The 11,550-nt window shown below is 43.5% G+C and overlaps 1 long non-coding RNA gene across 5 annotated transcripts in view; it reads right to left on the reverse strand.

Annotated features, from left to right (window-relative positions):
- The window catches only part of LOC133377536 (uncharacterized), an 86,661-nt gene that overhangs the window by 35,556 nt on the left and 39,555 nt on the right, over positions 1–11,550 (reverse strand). For 3 of the 5 annotated variants that reach the window (XR_009760730.1, XR_009760728.1, XR_009760727.1), the window contains exon 3: positions 10,079–10,399. The exons of 1 other annotated variant lie outside the window; for it this stretch is intronic. This is a non-coding gene — a long non-coding RNA (uncharacterized LOC133377536). Of the gene's footprint in view, positions 1–5,725; positions 5,891–10,078; positions 10,400–11,550 lie in introns of all 5 variants that reach the window. One more of the 5 variants, XR_009760729.1, reaches the window with a different exon arrangement.

The following is an 11,550-nucleotide window of genomic DNA, read 5'->3' on the forward strand; positions in this document are numbered from 1 at the left end:
TTATGGCCCTTTAGGGTTATGGAGTTGGGTGGTCTACAAATGCCATTAGGAGGGAAGCTCTTGGGGACTGATACGTGCCTGGGAGGGAAGCAACTGGGGAGAGCATTGGGGTCCCCTATTGCAGTGGTCAGGGGAAAAGGGAGGTATGGTGTCAGAGGAGGGGCAAGCCAAGTAAGGGATACAAGACACAGACAGTTGGTGGCTGTGCCTTATGCCGGCCCCTCCTCTAGGCAGAGATATTGCGGTTGTCCTGTTAGCCAGTCCTCGGGCCGGGGGCAGAGGCTGCTATTGAACACCTCATTCACAGTTCAGTTGTGGATGAAGAGGCTGACCTGGCGTGTATTACTGAGACCTGGGTGGGTGGACAGGATGGGGATAGCCTCACTCAGTTATGTCCACCTGGGCACTTGGTGCAGCATCAAGGCAGGTGGAGGGTCCGGGAGGGGGAGTTGCTGTGGTCTATAGGAATTCCCCTCCTCTAGGATGCACACCTTAACGTGGTGAGGGGGTCTGAGAGTGTCAAACAAGTTGAGACTAATGCCGTCAGGAGTCTAGACCAAGAGGCTAGACTCCTAGCAGGGGCACCCAAGGTGGAATGGTCAAAGCTGAGACACCAGACTAAGATGCATCCAGACTCAGAGGAAGGCAATGGTAAACCACCTCTGAATACCTCTTACCATGAAAATCCTATGAACAGAGTATCCAAAATGCAACATGAGATAGTGCTGGAAGATGAGACCCCCAGGTCAGATGGCACTCAGTGAGCTACTGGGGAAGAACAAAGAACAAGTACGAGTAGTGCTGTGACTAAAACCGAATAGAAGCCCAGAGGCTGATGCGCACAGATGCGAAAGGGGAGTCCGGAGTTGTACAACATACATAATAGGAACATGGAATGTGAGAAGCATGAACCAGGGAAAGTTAGAAATTGTCAAGCAAGAAATGGAACACATCAACATTACAATACTTGGCGTGAGTGAATTAAAATGGACGGGAATGGGACATTTTCAATCAGGGAACTACAAAATATTTTATGCAGGAAATATTTTATGCAGGCATTGCCTGGTAGGGCTAGGAAAGATTTCCTGCCTGAAACCCTGGAGAACTGCTGACAGTCAGTGTAGACAATACTGAGCTAGATGGACCAACAGTTGGACTTGGTATAAGGCAGTTTCCTATATTGCATTCTTGCTGTATGTCCATATGGCTGTGTGTATGTTCTGATCCATCTATAGCAAGTATCCACAAGGCAGAGCAGCACCATGAAATGTTGCAAGTGAGCAAAGGCTGGAGGAGAACTGAGGAGTTATGAGTCCCTTCATCGAATCTACTCTCCCCATTAGAGATTTTGTTTTGGTGTATGTATATATGTGGGTGCTGAAGAGTGCAGAAATAACTGGTCTGTTAAGACTGGTAGTTGAAATAATAAAGAAGTAATAAAGAAAATTGAAATAATAAAGAAATAATAAAGAAAGTTTTTTTACTACAAAGAGGTAAAGTCATACATACTGAAGCAGTCATGTGACTTGTACTCAAGGAGCCATTACTAACTAACTGAGAACAAAGACAGAAAGAAAAGGGGGGAGGAGGAAGAGCAAAACCTGCAAAAATCACAAACACTTTAGAGGAGGAATCAGCAGAGGGAAGAACAGATTGCCTTTCTGTCTATCACACCCCCACCCCCAGTTCAGGTCACTTGTAACATGCATTTGTCTTATACTCCCAACACCCCTTCTCAACAATGTGTGTTCAAGTCCACAAGATTCATCTTTTCTCACAGGTGTTAGAAGTGGTCTCTAGGAAGTGGCTTAGCAAGAATATCTGCAATCATGGCCCCTATTGGGCGCTACCCATCTCAATAAGCCCTTGTTCGTGCAAGTCTCTCAACAGGTGGTATTTCACATCAATGTGCTTAGCACGTGTGCTGCTTATTTCAGTCTGTGAGAGCTTTATGCAGCTTTGGTTGTCTTCCAGGATCCGTATGGGCTTGGCTCATCTGTTCCTAGATCCTCCAATAACTGACATAGCCATTTCAGTTCCTGGCATGCTTGGGTGGCTGACACATACTCTGCTTTCGTAGATGAGTCTGCCACTGCATTCTGCTTCTTACTTGTCCAACTGACTGCTCTGCCTCCATAGAATAAGAAGTTTCTGCTGGGGGATTTGCGATCTGCTGTGTCTCCAGCTCAGTCTGCATCTGTGTAAACTACTAGCCTGGGACTATTGGTGGCCTGTAATGTCAGTTTCAGGTTTACAGTCCCCTTTAAATATCTGGCTAATATCTTTATAGCCATCCAATCTCTTTCCCTTGGTGAGCTGGTCTTTCTACACAGTCTTTCTACTGCCATGGCTATATCTGGTCTCACTGTGGGGGGCAGGTACAGCAACTTTCCTATAGCTGTTCTGTATTTGTCATTCCGTGAAAGGGATTTGCTGTTCTCATCCCCCTTTAAATAATTTGTCTCCATGGGTGTGGCCACTGGACAGGCCTCCTTGAGTCCTAGGTACACTAGTATCTCACAGATCTTGTGTTTCTGGTTGAGGAGCTGGCTTCCATACTCCTCTCTTCCTGTTTGGATCCTGAGGTAGTGGGTGATGTTTCCCAGTTGCTTCACCTCTCTATTCAGGGATGTTTAATTTCCTGATGGTCAGTTTCATTTTCATAACTCAAAAGCAGAACACCAGATAGGGAGGAAATAGCATACATATATTAAAATAAATGGGGTTAGATATAATAGTATCACTGAGAAGAAAGAGGGGAAACTTTAAAGATAAAAAAGAAAATAAATAGCACAATGGTATCAGTGAAAGTAGGTAAGCGATAATGAAACACAGTCTACTGCTGTTCCATACAGAGAACTGAAACGTTTCTGAGCTTTCAAAATTAATGAAAAATAACTCAAATGTAGAACATCAACATAAATTAGTATGTAAGTCCACCTGCCACTTCTGTAAAGCGCATAGAGACAGGGATCAACTTGACTTTGCTTGAAACATTCACTAATGAGCATCTGATTCAGTTTCTCATTCCATACTCTTCCTGTTTGTTTTAGTCCACATAGACTTTTTTGAAGTTTGCACACAAGTTGTTTGTCTCCTGACTAATCCAGGAGATAGTTCCATGTAGATTTCTTTCTTAATGTCTCCATGGAGGAAAGAAGTCTTTACATCTAAGGGCTTATCCACATGGGAGCATTTCTTCATAGCAAATACACTGCTTTTACCATTGTAATAGATTTGCAAGGTCCACACTTTGTGCGCAATGGTAGCTTCAAATCTGTTGTCTTCCATTCACACAAGTAGGCATTCCTCTGGGAAGGATTAGTGTCGCTGTTTCCTTGTGACCCCACCCTCTAATTTTACATTTTTACACCCTCCAGTTGCTCACTTACTGGGCATGTGCAAATATTTTTGACCTGTGTAGTATTTCCACTCTCTCCTGCCCCCACAGCTTCCTGAAGTTTGGCAGTTGAAAATAAGTGGGGTCATCTGCCCCCCTTTCTCCACTGCCCCTTGCTTTTTCTGAGTTAATTTTTCCCCACTGGAACAACAAATATATTGATATTTTAAAGAAAATATCAGTATCACTATTTTGAAAAAATATCAATATCAATATTTCCCCAAAATATCAATACCAATATTAATATTTTCTCAAAATATCAATATAGATATCAATAATATTGGTATTGACATTTAAAATATTGATATTAATATCTATATTTTTGAGGCAACTTTTTTTTTTAAAAATCCACTTAGATTTTTTAGGGGGGAAAATCAGAAACTAGGCGCAGAAAGATGTTCAACATTCTCTCTGCAAAGACTGAGAATATAAGAACGATAAAATCCAATGGCAATTCCCATCGCTTGTTACAAGAAAGAAGCTTACCTGGAGAGAAAGAGAGGAAAGAAGCGAGGGCTGCAGCAAACTGTGAAGGGGGAGGACAGAGCAGTTGGAAGTTGCTAGATAAACCACCAGAAACAAAATGGAATTCATGGGAGAATTAGTGGGTGGAAAAAAGGGAGTAGCTGAAAGTGATGATTCACCTGCCCACTAAAAACCATTGAAGCAAACCGTCTGCATATACGTGTGGGGTGGTGTAGAACCGTCTTGTTCTAAACTTTTTGTATTATCAGTGGATTGGGTTAGTACAGATTTACAGGGGGGAAACTGCGTGATAGCTTCTGTTTGCCAATAATGTCATGTGAACCATGCAAATTAAAAAGAGATGTGAATAGTCAGCACCAAACACACACTAAATCACCATGTAGATGAGCCCTAAGCGTTCAACATGCATCTTTCCTGACGTTGCCACATTTAAGAATATTCTTATTGTGGTATACTTTACTACAGGAGCAAATGTTACATTGTAGTCCTTCCCATATTTCTGAGAATAACCCTTGGCTACCAGTCTGGCTTTGTATCTCTGGATATCTCCTTCTGCATTTTGCTTTGCTTTGAAGACCCATTTACACCCCGCAGGCCTTTTGCCTACTGGTAGTTCTGTGAGTGTCCAAGTCTGTTGTTTGTGCACTGCAGAGCCTCTGTTTCTTCTTGTGCAACTTTTCTCCTCTCATTGGCTTCTACTGTGGGCATTCTCTCAATCTCGTCCCATGTTGAGGGCTCCTGTAGCACTGCTGCCTTTGCCGGGTGAGACAGTTGTGTAGCTGGAATGCCTTTGTTGGGTCAGGATGAGCTTCTGAATTCTGGTTCAGGAGCCCCATCTGCTAGCATAACAACTTTGGATCTGGAACAAGCATTTGTCCTGCATTCATCTTGATTTGTCTGAGTGGTTTTTATATCTTCCCATTAGTCATTTTTTCATCTTTTTCATTCCAATGCATTTTTCTGTCACTTTTCAAACTGTTTCTTTTTTTCAAAGTGAATTTGTTAATCGAGACAAGTCTGAAGTACTGTTAGTAGGTGGTTCCCTAGATTTTATGGTTGGGACGTGTTCTGCTCTGGATGGAGTTACTTCTGGATCCACTGTTTGAAGCTTAAAAGGCTCTGGTGACATGGGAGTCTCTATCTTGACAGGGACAGCCTAACCTACTATTGTCTATGCTTTGGTAACCTCCCCTCCTGTGGTTTCCAGCAACTGGAAGCGTATTGTCTCTAATTATGGAGGCAGAGGATAGCCATCATGGCTAGTAGCCACTGATAGCCTTATCCTCCATGAATGTGTCGAATCCTCTTTTAAAGCCATCCAAGTTGGTGGCCATCACTGCCTCTTGTGGGAGCGAATTCCATAGTTTAACTATGCGCTGTGTGAAGAAGTACTTCCTTTTGTCTGTTCTGAATCTTTCAGAATTCAGCTTAATTGGATGCCCACAAGTTCTAGTGCTATGAGAGAGGGAGAAAACTTTTCTCTATCCACTTTCTCCATGCCATGCATAATTTTATACACTTCTATCATGTCTCCTCTGACCCACCTTTTTGCTAAACTAAAAAGCCCCAAATGCAGCAGCCTTTCCTCATAGGGTAGTTGCTCCATCCCTCTGATCATTTTGGTTGCCCTTTGTTAAACCTTTTCCAGCTCTACAATATCCTTTCTGAGGTGACAGATAATTTGAACCAACTGGTTACTTTATATTTAAATTTCTGCTTTATCCCTCTGTCCTCTCCCTTGCCTTCTTTATTCTTCATATATAATTTGACAGTTAGGGTCTTGTGTGCATTGTTGCCAAACTCACAGGACCGTTGTAACATACATATACACACACATACCTGAGCCTGTCACTTGGTTCATGCTACTGAGGTATAGGACTGGAATTGACAGAGAAAAGCAGGTTGCGTTGATGATTTTGGGGAGAGATAGGAAGCTGGGTTCTGGCTCTGTGCCTCTCATAAGCTGTGTGGGATCTCAGCAGAGAAAAGCAAATTTCTTTCACCCTGGAGAGGGACAAGTAAACTGGATGTTATCTTGGGGGCCCTATTTAAGTATTTGCTCTAGAGCCACAGAAAGCACTCCTGTTTGGGGTGAGAGGGAGCGTAAAAGAGGGTGTGTGGAGGTAACTTATTGGATAGCCGTGGAACACATCTTGCCTATCTTAAAAGACAGTTGCGTAAGGAAGGCTGTAAGCAGGCTCTTTTAGCCTCTTTCCATTGCACTTATTAGTCACTTTTTAAATAAAAAATAACCCAAAGCCACTTACAAAAAAATTGTACGGAGAGTAAACCCAGTATAAAACAAAAAACCCCATTAAAAATCCCAAAACACATCCATACAAGTAAAAGGTAGATCTAACACAAACCACCCACTGAAAAGAGACCACAAATATCTCCTCATTCCTTAGTATGCATACTCATCTACTCTATCCCATGCATAACTGCTTGAGAGATCTTGTTCCAGGGCCCTTCTGTTAGTGGGAGTTAGACATATGGAACACCAGAGCTAGCTCAGTTCTTTCATTTTTTTAAAGCTGTCCTACTTTTCTTTTGGCCTGTTCTTAGCTTTCAGACCTCGTCCTCTTAGCAATGCATATGCTGAGTCAGTGGGATTTTTTTGCAAATATGGACAGTCCCACATGATAGGTATGCAAATAGGTAGCATACATTTAGAATTAAATTAGCTTTTTAAAAAAATGTTTGAAAAAATTTACTGTGTGATAACAGGTTGGCCAGGCTTTGTGTTTTACAACAGTCTATCCATTATACTTCAAATGGGACTTCTTAGAATCAAAGGATGTTTGGTTTACCTTTGTTAAAAACTGCTCAGAAGCTTCAGCTGATACTAAATATGACCACCAGGGTTCAGACAAAAGCCCATGCAGGGAGTATATTGTTGCATGTTCCCCACTTTGCCAACTGGTGAGAAATTCCAGGTGTGTTCTCTGGAGAGAGCATGGGAGACTTCTGGTATTCTTGTTGCCTCTTGCTGGTTTAGGGTTGCCAGGTCAGAAGCATCCCAAACTCTGAGATCTCAGAGGTGTGCCCTAGTGATGTCATGGGGTGGGCCCTAGTGATGTCACAGGGCATGCCCTAGTGATATCATTAAGTATGCTACATTAAGCATCAACCACAGTTGCTCGGAGCATACCATTCAAACAAAAGCATTTATCTGACTGGAAATTAAGATAGAAATCTTAGCTAAAAGAGGGTGTTCCCAGGTCCAGCTGAAGCAACAGGATCATTCCTTCTCACCTGCTTAGGGAGCCTGGGTAGGGAACATTTAATCTAGCCTGTTTGCTTCTGGTAAGAAGGGTTTAAGTGCCCGCAGGCCAGTCACCAGAAGGCCATTGTAGGAAGAAGGGAGCCTAGTGTTGTGGAGATGTTAGATAGGAGCACTCAGGAGTAAAGATGGATGCCCCCGAAGGTTGCAATTCTAAGCACACTTACTAAGGGCCTAAGCCCCATAGAACTCAATAGGACTTCATTCTGAGCAGATATGGTTAGGATTGTACTGTTGGTAAAGCTTGACTAGGGATCCTCTGCAAAAATATCCATATCCAAGCAGGGTTGGCATTCCCTTGCCTTTTAACGTGGCTCCTCCAAACTTCTTTACAGACTTGACCCTTCACTTTAGAAAGAGGTTTGAGAAATGAGTAAGAGTAAGAAGACTCTTCACCCTTTCCTGCCTACCCTATGGGCTGCTATAAACTCACTTTGACAGCCAACCCAATTCCAATGAGTAACAATTGATAGACAAAAAACACACATGGTTTCGTCTACCTTCACATGCAGTAGCTTGGGAACAACAGCAATTGCTGCCACATTTCCCAGTATGTGAATTCTCTTTTACCACTATTGGGAAAAAAACAAATCATCAGCTCTTGAGGGTCCTCTCCGATGCTGCAGGGCCTGTGTACTGTGCCTTGGTTTACTGAGGAGTTGTGGGTAATGAAGCAAGCTGAGGCTCATTGGAGCACAGATGGTAGAAAACTCATTCCTGTCCAAAGCTGACTGTAGGTCACACAATTCTGCCTACTAAATGGTGGTGAAGGCCGTGAATAAGAATTACTTTGCTGCCAGCATCACATCCTCAATGTGCCGTCCAGCAAAGTTATTTCAGGTGGTCTGGAGTTTAGCCATGCCAAAAGTGGCAGATGGTCCTGGAGTGCTTGGTAGCGCGCTGTGAGGGGTTTTGCATAGCACTTTGAGGATAAAGTTGCTCAGCTCCATAATGCCTTAGATGCAGCAGTTACGCAAGTCCAGTCAAGGTGTCCAATGCAGCCCCTTCCTGTATTTTTGGGGAATTGATTTATGTGTCCAAATGATGTGGATAGGACTCTTGCAATTATGTGACCAGCTTCTTGCTCTTTTGACCCATGTCCATCCTGGCTGGTGAAAGCCGGGCAGGGCGAGGGCTGAGAGGGCCCAGAGTGTGGTGAACATGTCTCCACATGATGGAGTGGTGCCTGCTGCCCTTAAACAAGCAGTAATGTGCCCACTCTGGGCATTCTTGGACAGGAATAGCCTGGCTGCAGTGATTTGGGCATCAACTGGTAACCCCAAGACTAGATTACTGTATTGCACTCTATATGGAACTATCCTTGCACCTGGTCCAGTAACTCCAGCTGGTGTGAAATGGTGTGGCTAGACTGTTGAGGGGCCTGACTACTGCCAGCAGATAACTCTGGTGCTTAAAAGCTTGCACAGGCTGCCCATATGTTGCTGGACCAGGTTCAGAGTTCTTGTATTAACTTTCAAGGCCCTTAATAACTTGAGTCCAAGATATCTTAAGGATTGCCTGATCCCTTATATCCCAGCCCCATCACTGAGGTCTTTGTGGGAGTCTCTGTTGGTGGTCCCCCATGCACAAGTACACAGCTTGTAATGACTAGAAGTTGTGCATTCAGTGTAGTGAATCCAAGGCTATGGAACTCCCTCCCAGATGAAATTAGATAGGCACCCTCCTGGCTGAACCTCAGGTGCATGACTAAGACCTTATTCCAGCAAGCATTTTAAGGTAGTGTTTGGTTTTATGATTATAATAACATTTATTTATTTATTTATTGCATTTGTATACCACCCCATAGCCGAAGCTCTCTGGGCAGTTTACAACAATTAAAAACATTAAAAACAAATATACAAATTTAAAAACACATTTTTTAAAAGCCATTTAAAAACACATGCTAAAATGCCTGGGAGAAGGGGAAAGTCTTGACCTGGAGCCGAAAAGATAACAGTGTTGGCGCCAGATGCACCTCATCAGGAGCATCATTCAATAATTTTGGGGCTACTACTGAGAAGGCCCTCTTCCCTGGTTGCCATGCTCAGAGCTTCCCTCGGAGTAGGCACCCGGAGGAGGGCCTTGGATGTTGAGCATAGTGTACAGGTGGGTTCATGTCGGGAGAGGCGTTCCATCAGGTATTGTGGTCCTAAGCCATGTATGGCTTGTTTTTATGTACACTGTTTAGAAATGCAAATGATTAAGCAGCATATAAATGTCTTAAATAAATAAATAAATAAATAAACGTTAAATGGTATCAGTTCCAATACAAAGTTTTCTAAGACCACATTGCTTATTCCCTGCCCCGTGAGAATTGTCTGTTTACTCCTACCTTTTGCTTCTAGTTTCTGAACCAGTTACTAATCCATATAAGAGGGCCCTTCTTAACTTTACCTAGGGAGCTCTTGGTGGGTGACTTTGTCAAAAGCTTTTTTGAAATCCTAAGGACTGGTTCACATATGAGCCAAGATCCGCATTAAAAATGCTGCTTTTTTCATCGCGATTGATTTTGACAGTTCACATACTTCAGCCCTCGCTACGAATAAATTGGCTGTTTTTCTTTTTAGCATTCACACACGTGTGATTGCTATCAGCGTTTCCTTGTTGCCGTGCCCACACATTAGAATGTTAACTGCAGAGGCAGGGAAGGGGCAGTGTTTCCCTAAACAAAGGGAGGAATAGGTACTTGAAAGAAAGGGAATCACCTACAGCTGCCCCCCTTCCCTGCAGTGCAGGCTTTCTCCCATCCCCCCTGCTCACACCCATGGCTGTTAGCCTGTCCCTGCGCAAGATTGGTGTGCCTTTGGCACCCCGGGACAAGCCTCAGCATGCGTTCTGGGAAACATAAAAAACCCCAAACAATTATCTTTAGAGAGACATTAAAAGCAGCTACTAAAGGAAGCACTGACCGTTTAATATTATCATTCTTCGTGAGCTGAATGAGTGGAGCAGATGCTGGGATGAGACGCCAAGGCAGCTCCCCTTTCCCCTGCACTTTTGGGTGCTTATAAAGTACCCCAGCGGTGCCTTCACTAGCCTCCTCTCGCTATGGCTGTGCGCGCTCCAAGCCTAGGTGTAGCTTCAGCAAGCGGTGCGTAGTGACTTGCGGGACCACCCCCCGCGGCTCAAGCAAGAGAATCAGCCAAGGCTGAAGGGGAGTCTCCCTCTCTGATGGTCAGGAAGGAATTTCTTGATAGCTCCTGCTACCCTCGGGGGAGTTGTTGGTATCGCTGCAGAAGAGAGAGAATTAAGGGATGGGGAAAAAACCTGCTCACATCATATGCAGAGAGCTTTCACATAATTAGATATTCTAGGGTGAATAATTTGGATGAATGTGATTTTGTTTAAAGGAGCGGGGGAGGAAATGTATTGGGGGAAAGTGGGAGAAAGCGGGAGAAAGGAAGGCAAGAGCGACCGGAAGTTGCTTCGTCAAGGGCAGGAAACAAAATGACGCCCAGAGACAGTTAAAGGGGTGGAGAAAAGGGAGGATCTAATGGCGAAGAAACTGCGCAGCCAAAAAAAGGCGCTTAAAAGGTAATACACAGTAGAAGCGCACCGAAGCAGGTGCAGATTTTAAAAGCAATTTCGGGGTTTTGTCGCATCAATTTAATCTGGAGTTAAAGGCAAAAGCAGCTGAATGTACTCGCGTTGGCAAAAACATCATGCAAACGGTCCAAATTAAAGGATCTGCAAAAAAATCAGATCCACATTATACCGGCATCTGATCAGGCCCAAAGATATAATGTCTACTGGATCACCTCTAATAACCACATGCTTCTTGAAAGAAATGCAACAGATTTGTGAGAATTTTTCTTTGCAGAAACCAAGCTGATTCTTCCCCAGCAATGCTAGTTCTTCTGTGGTTCATAATTCCTATCTTTAAGAATGTTTTCCACCAATTTATCTAGAACAGATTATGCCATTTGGCCTGTAATTTCCAGGATGAATCCTTGTTCCGCTGGCTACTTTCCAACCTCCAAGTAAGGAGATCAGTTTTAGTGACATGTTGCAAAGTGTCAGTAAATCAGTTTCACAGTTGAGTTGTTTGAAATCTCTCAAGTTCTTAAATAGGGATATATAATATAAATATCCAAATATCTTGAATACTTGCTTCCTGGCAAATACCATTGGTTAAACTTAACAAAAACTGACTTTCTGATTCCCAATAATGAGGGAACTGTAATGGCAAAGATGGCCTCTTTTGCTTACATGAAAATGAGATGGATTGTTTTCAAGTTGATTCCGACTTATGGGTGACCCTACGAATAGGGTTTTCATGGTAAGCAGTATTCAGAGGGGGTTTACCATTGCTGCCCTTTGAGGCTGAGAGGCAGTGACTGGCCCCAGGTCACCCAGTGAGCTTCATGGCAGTGTGGGGATT

This window comes from Rhineura floridana, chromosome 2 (genome assembly GCF_030035675.1).
Source record: "Rhineura floridana isolate rRhiFlo1 chromosome 2, rRhiFlo1.hap2, whole genome shotgun sequence".
In the NCBI taxonomy this organism is placed as follows: domain Eukaryota; kingdom Metazoa; phylum Chordata; class Lepidosauria; order Squamata; family Rhineuridae; genus Rhineura; species Rhineura floridana.